This window comes from Tachysurus vachellii, chromosome 7 (genome assembly GCF_030014155.1).
Source record: "Tachysurus vachellii isolate PV-2020 chromosome 7, HZAU_Pvac_v1, whole genome shotgun sequence".
In the NCBI taxonomy this organism is placed as follows: domain Eukaryota; kingdom Metazoa; phylum Chordata; class Actinopteri; order Siluriformes; family Bagridae; genus Tachysurus; species Tachysurus vachellii.
In genome coordinates, this window is record NC_083466.1 from 4,316,430 (window position 1) to 4,324,760 (window position 8,331).

The window sequence follows — 8,331 nt, forward strand, 5'->3', positions numbered from 1 at the left end:
GATCAGACAAATTTGGTATTCTTAAAGTGCTTATTGTTGGGTAGTTTGATGATGTGTGACTACTGGAGGTGGTGTGGGTAAACTATTCTTTGCTACTGGAATCAAGTTAATAATTGAATCACGTAAGTACATTAAAAAAATCAGAACAATAACCGATTGAACAAAGAATGTGATAGCTTATATAAATGTACAGTGCAGTTAAGTGAAAACATTGTAAGTACTGTATAATTTAAAGAAGTGTGACTACTGGTGGATTTGAGAAAATTATCTTTGGAAGGGCAACAGAACTGATTGTACTGTCAAGTAAGTTACTTGTTTTACCTTGAATCTAACTTCAGGTGTTAGATTTACAGTGTGCCTGAAAGTATTGACCTTTAAAGTTATTTGCATTGGAAATTATTTTGGCAATTTTAATTAAATATATAATACATATATGCAACTAATTATTCATTCAGTTAGTCTTTCATAAGCATGTGTTTGATGTACAATATTTTCCTATTCAATTAAAGTGCAAGTATGGAATTTAGAAATACTTTATAGGGGTTTAGACAGAGCTCTTAGATAGAACTTAAATTCTAACTAGAGTTTGTATATGAATTTAAGTTATTCAATATGAAATTGATACAAATGAGTGTGTGGTCATTGCTTCAAAAGAAGTGCTTATAAATTAATCATAGGCTTTATGTTTTATTGACAAATTGTTTTTTTGTTGTCCTTTGACCTTATCCTAGCAGGCAATTAACTTAAAAATATAAAGCATACTTAAGTCAATGGTGTAACTAGAGTAGATGATTACCATGCCAGAAAATTCTATATATTCAAAAAAAAACTTGACATATGATTATATAAAGCACAATAGATTCATACAAACAATATTTATCTACAGTTATTCCGCAAACAGTATAAAAAAATGCAAGTTTGCAAGCTATAAAGTAATATGTATGTTGAATATAGTAAGGATGCTTAAATTTTGTCCAGGGCTCTAGTACAGTGTGACACAAGGAATCACAAAAATTATATTTGGAATGGGAATCGAATTAACAGTGACAGCTAGTGAGTACAAGTCTCTTACATTTGTCTTTTTAAAAACATTTAAATTGTGGTAGATTTGAAATATTTACTGAGCTTATTTGATTCCATACAGTCGACATACAATAATTGATCAAACTGATAAAGTTTTAAGATTCATTATATTAGTTGAGATGACCATCGCATATATTTTACTATGTTCAATTGTCAAATCTAAGTCAACTTTAACTTTAAATACCTTGACATAACTTCAAATGTCTTAACAATAGAGGAACATGTAAATTAGTGACTATTATTATGTGAAAAAACAGCGTAAGATCATAGGAAAACGTACAGAAAAGACCTAAAGAAAATTATAGGACATTTTTTCATTGTACAGCTCTTGTTTTTGATATGAGGACAGTAATAGTGTGAATGATGCCTTACGAATAGTATTTGCCAAAGGAGCTTCACTCACAGTTCAATTAAGTAAGTCAAATTTAGAAGATAATCAAATAATAAAAAAAAGACAACAATGCAAATAGAATACAAGGATTAACATTGCAATCTTTGCATAGTTTCACAAAAAAAGTCAATCTGAGTTAACATATTTATATAAGCTAATGGTTTATACATTTCTTTGTGTTGTATTCACTTTTAATGGACTTCAATTAACTATACTTAATTAGAGTATCAGTGACACTTTTATACTTTTTTAACAACATTTAATAGTTGTTAATTTTGTGAAGAAGTTGTAAAATCTAAATTCTTTAAAATGAAAGATATTGTTTATGGATATAACATTGTGTGACAACTGGAAATAAGCTTATATTTGGTCAAGGCATCAAGCTGACTGTTAATTATAGTAAGTATGAAATACCATATCTATGATATACTTTTTTGGGATATTTTACTAGGCAATTTTAATTAAATATATATACTACATATAGGCAACTAATTATTCATTTAGTTTTTCATAAACATGTGTTTGATGTACAATATTTTCCTATTCAATTAAAGTGCAAGTATGGAATTCAGAAATACTTTATAGTGGTTTAGATAGAGCTTCAAATAAATTTACATGATTTAGGTAGCAACTCTTGGATTTACTTTAAAGTACAAGAAGGGATAACTTGAGAAGGAATGTGAAGAAGCCAAACGTATGTTAACATAAAACAAATACAACTATATTAATCAAAGGATCATGTTTTATTGTATTAAATTATGTCAAATGTTATTTAGGTAAAGTAATTTTACAAATCACATAATGAAATATCAAGTCCATAGCAAGTTTGTATGTTGAAAGGGTGTGAAATTTATTGTTAAAATATGTTAAAATTATTGACAGTGAACCTAATTGACAGTGACAGCTAGTTATTAATTAATTAATGTTACTAGCGTTAGGACACATTTTATTACACTTTTAATAGTTAAAAATAAGTTTGATCATTTGTTAGGTTTATTTTTTGAGGTTTATTGCTAAATAACTTAAATATAACAAATTGTGATTTACTGAACCGCAAAATGTAAACTCTCTAAATCAAAAGATTTTGCTAATGAACATAGCATTGTGTGACATCAGGATACAAGTTTGTATTTGGTCAAGGCATCAAACTTACTGTTGATTATAGTAAGTACTTATTTCTTATCAGTATAATATACTATGCATGGCATATTTCACCAAGTTGATCAGAAATAAATAGTATCTCAAGTTACTTCAACAAACAACTATCAAAGTTTTTAACATTTTAAGTGCTAATCAGAGAAATGACCGTCTAATAATTCTTTCATGTAAGTCTATATTTATTAGCATGCAGAAAATGAAGTAATGAAGAAATATTACTAAAATCTGTTTCGTGTGGTCCTGTGACATTGTACTAGCATCTACAAAAGCTTTTTAAAAAAATCATACATTACTAGATGGTGTAAACCACTCAATTGTAATTTGCCAAATAAAAGTACAAAACAAAATGTATATTAAAAATCTGCAAGTTAATCTTGCTAACAATATCAAGTATTAAATTTCAAGTGCATGAGCAAAGTTGTAGTCTGACTAGAATAAGGATGTTGACATTAATGTCCATGGTTCTAGTAAGGTTCTAGCATGAAAATTATATTTGGTGGAACCAGATTGACAATTACAGCTTGTAAGTAATTAATTCTTGATATTACTAAATAAACATATGATGCTGTTTCATGACCTATTTTATTTACAATAAATTCCAAGTTTAGAATTGTTGGGTCGATTGATAATTTATAAAGTATTTTAGGGTTTAGGTTAAAATTAAAAGTGTAACAAAATAAGTACACTGCAAAAGTACATATTTTACTACAATTATAGTCTTTTCACTAAATAACTTAAACTTAACATATTGTCATGTACTGAATTATAAAATATAAACACTTTAAAATTATAGATATTGCTAATGAACTTAACATTGTGTGACATTCGGAGACAAGATTATCTTTGGACAGGGTATCACATTGACTGTTAATTATAGTAAGTGCATATTTCTTACCATGATATTATGCTCGTTTACATATTTGGCATATGTTAACATTTTAACCTATTTAGATCATTTCCAATTTTTCATAGTTACAAACCAAATTAAGATACTTACAAGTAAGATTTTTATAGAACTTCAGTTAAATACTGCTTAACATTTTACATGATCAAGATATGCATATTCATGGCCGAAGAATGTAAGTAGTATTTACTAAAAACAGGTTTCTTATTGTACTTAAACATTATTCTAGCATGGAAAAAAGCTTACAACTGAATGCTGATATTAATGGTAGAATTTTATTTTTTAATAGATTTTGAGTCAAATTTTGTATAATTTTACTGATGAGTAAAAAAAAATCTATATTTGTATATACATTAGTTACAGAAACTCAATAGAGCTTATGAATTATAATAAGTATAAATAATATTTAGGTATACTATTTTTGGAAAGACCTTAATCAGATATCCAGTATTTAGCAATTCATTCATTATATTTTTGATATTAGTGTATAAATGTAATATGTTTTCTTTCATAATTGACGTAGAATGTATTTTAAGTAATGCTAATTGACTTACAGTTAAATGTGAGGTATGAAAAAAAAATTATCTTGTGTTCTTAAAGTACTTTTTGTTGGGTAGTTTGATAATGTGTGACTACTGGTTCAGTTGGAAAACTATTATTTGCTACTGAAATCAAGTTAATAATTGAATCGCGTAAGTGCATTAAATATTTTATGCATTATAATTGACTATGCAGCCAACAATAGTAATTATTACTCTTTCATTCTGTTGTATGCAGTTAAGGTACCTTTAAATATTTATATTTAACCTATCACTATTTCACATTGACAGAATATGTATGACTAAAATGACTACAGTATATAAGAAAGTGAAAAACATTTTTTTATTATTTTTTTAATTTTTTTACGTTTTTTATTGATTATTGCTTGTTTAGCTAGGCACTTTTTGGTTTGTGGTTTCATAATGTGTGACTGAAGGATATAACAATATTATATTTGGAAAGCCAACAAAATTATTAGTGATGGCACGTAAGTTAACGTCTTTCTTGATTCATTTAAGGCATTATATTTACAGGTTGACTTAATATTATATCTTTAACATTAATACCATTTCACAACAGTAATGGAACTTTATAATAATATACTACACATATGACATTAATTGTGCTAGTACAAATGCTAAACTGAAATAATAATATTATATACTAAAAATGCTTAGCATAAATTAAGTATAAAATGGATTACACAAGAAAAAATCAGAAATTAGAAAGAATTTTGTAGATATTTGTTGTTTTTTATAGGTTTTGGTGTAAAAACATTGTATATGCATGTACGTAAACAGTCAGTTACACATCAAATGTTAAACAAGTTAAATATATTAAGGTATCATGTACTTATTATCTTAAGTATCCTTTAGGCATAGTATTCTTGTAACAATTATTTCCAGATGTGAAGTGATTAAGCTAATTTGTATGTTGAATAGATTTGGAAATTATTGTCTAAGACACTACTAGTGTGTGACTTTTGGAAGCCAGAAAATCATATTTGGAACTGGAACCAAATTGAAAGTCACAGCTAGTGAGTAAATATTAATTCATTCAAAAACTAGGAACAATGTTTTTCCATGTTTGTAAGTTTTAAACCTAGTCTATATGGTAAACATGCAAGGAAAACCGATATTTTAGACCGAAACTCCACTGGATTTTTGTACATTTTTGTTGAGGTCTTTGTTAGTGTGTGAATTATGGAAATAACAAGATCATCTTTGGAAGTAGAACAACATTGATTGTTCAGTCTAGTAAGTGTATCATTCAGCTTGTTCAACACTTTACATTGTATCGTATCAACTACAATCCTATGATAACATTAACATGCACAGTGCAGTTAGTGTCAAATTGTTTTACAATAACCAAAGCTACAAGTGCTACATGAAATTGTATGTTTATTAATAGATGTCAGAAAAATATGCACTATCTAGTGCTATTTATAATAGTCACAGTATCAAATCTAACTCATATTTTATCCAGCTTATAAAATATACTAAAAGAACTTTAAAATCCTTGCATCATTAGATAAAAAATATCAAATGGAAGGAAGATTCTAAGAACAGATATAGAAATCTTTGTGTTTACAAAACAAGAAACTATGAATAAAATGTACTGATGCAAAATGAGTTTGTGAGATGAGTTTAGTGGTAGTGTGACTGACAGCTATAAAATGATACTTGGCAAAGGAACTTGGCTCACAGTTAAGTTAAGTAAGTTAAAAAACAAATTCTAAACAATTGTTGTAAAAGTGTGGTAGGGTAACTATGGTGTGGCATTTGGAAGCTGGAAAGCCACAGATGGAACTAGAACCGAATTAGCTGTTATTTGTAGTATTAGTTACTGTAGTAAGTAGTACTTAGTATTGTTTGTTTAATTCAGATCATAAAATATTTATTTTGTTATATTTATCAAAAGGATTGCATAACTAGTTTTATTCTACAAACAAATAATGTTGACGATATTAAAAATGTATTCACAAAAATTAATTCAAAATAATAGCTATATATTAATGTACATGATTTACATACAGTTAAACACAACTAAGCTATTCTTACATTGAAGATTTACTAATAAGCTGTGAATGTAACTATTTTCTTAATTAAATAGCAAAACAATTTGGAAAATTTCTCCTTAAATTGGTAAAAAATTGTACAACAATTTGTACAACAAAGATGGTTCTTGATTATCATGGACTGTTAATCCACTGGAGCGTTAATGTTGAACGGTGTCATGCTGTGTGAATGACGGCTATGGGAAAATCATATTTGCTTCAGGGACAAAACTAATTATCCATTCAAGTAAGTTTTTCATAGTTTTGATAATAGACTATAGATGTGGATTTATTGCTTAAACCATTACATTAAATAAATTAAACTTTATGTATATTAAAACAGTGATTCACAAAGATTCTTTTACAATAAAAATATTAATTGACCTGCATTAATTGGAGTAAAAGATCACACGCACTTCTTACTTTTCGATTAAAACCTAACCTGATTAAATAGTTATTTCCTTAATTTTAAAGTTTAAATAATTGGCAGCTCTTCTCATGGACATAATTGTTACAAACTTTTTTTTTTAATAAGTCAGTTAGCGCATATGCTAATTCATTTGCTAAATAGAGTATAAATGTCACAATTTTAGGCTAAAGCATGATCAAAGTGTGACTTCTGGTAGCTGGAAAGTGATATTTGGAATTGGAACCAAATTTACAGTTACTGCTAGTGAGTATTTACAGATTCTAATAACAAAAACATTTTGAATAATTTTTTAGAATTTTTTGTTTTGTTATATTTATCAATATCTTTACTAATCTAGTTTTATTCTGAAACACCGAGCAAGCATTACACATAAATGCACAGAACTGAGAAAAAAAAAACCTTTTCCTAACATTTGTTTAGTATGAAAGAAATCAATAAGTTTTTTGTTCTGTGACCTTTGACTGTGTGAATACTGGTTATGGGAACATGATATTTGCATCAGGGACAAAACTAGTTATCCATGCAAGTAAGTAAGGTACAGATATTATTTCAAGTGAAATATGTAGGTGTAAAACAATGTCTATTAGCTTATTTTTATAAAAAGTATCAGAAGATATAAGTTTATCTATATAAGCTTGAGAATATCAAACTTTTAAAAATAAAAATATGTCCAGCTTTAGAATGACAATAAATCACAATAAAGTGAGTTTTGTATAAATAATGTAGTATGGTAAAATGTTCATGTTTTTGTTATGCATTGAATGTCTGTGCGAATACTGGGTATAAGATCATTTTTGGACATAGAATTCAAGTAGCTGTTCATTCAAGTAAGTTCTAATATTTGCAATTTGTGTGATATTAGCTGACCGTTAGCTTGCATGATTGCAAACATGCATCAGCTATTATTTGTAGATTGGCCTACAACAAATGACAAAATCTTCTATTCTATGATAATGTAATAAAATAAGAATAAGATTGAAACAAACTTTAAAAAGTAATCAGATCAAAACTGCAAACACATATTATACAAGTAATAAAATGTACTGCTGTATGTACACATAATATTAAGCTAGGATAAAGTAAAGTAGCTGCAATTTTCATTCTGTACATTAGTCATTAAAAATTATTTTTAAGTTTGAAAAAAGTTGATTGCTACTATAGGTTTCTGATATGATATGTAGGTTTCTGATATGATAATGTAATTGTAAAGCCTTAAATCATTATGTGAAATCAGACTGGAAACTCATTTATGGACAAGGGATTAAACTCACAGTTGAAAAGAGTAAGTTAATATCAAAACATATAGTTAACAACAACAACAAAAACAAAAAAAAACCACATAGAAATTGCATAAATTGTTCAATGCATTATGTTGAATTTCCAAATTTCCTAAGATGATTTGTTTTCATATTTATTGGTGGTTTTCATATTAGAACATAACAAATATCATATAACTACAATAGCTACAAATGTAAGCCCAATATTTTTAACCATTTAAGCCACATGGAATGAGCACATTTATAGCACAGTTTAAATATATGCTTGATTTCCACTTGCTTAAACTTTGAATTTAGTTAACTTTGAGAAAATGTAATAAAAAAATTTTTTGGAAACATCGTAACTAAGTCAGAAAAGAAAACATAGTGGTAGTATGATACAATGAAAAACAATTGAATTATAATAGCTAACAAAAGAACAAAAAACCTTATACTTTTGCAATAATAAACTTCAACTAAAGAAACTATTTAAATGCATCTCACTACAAATGT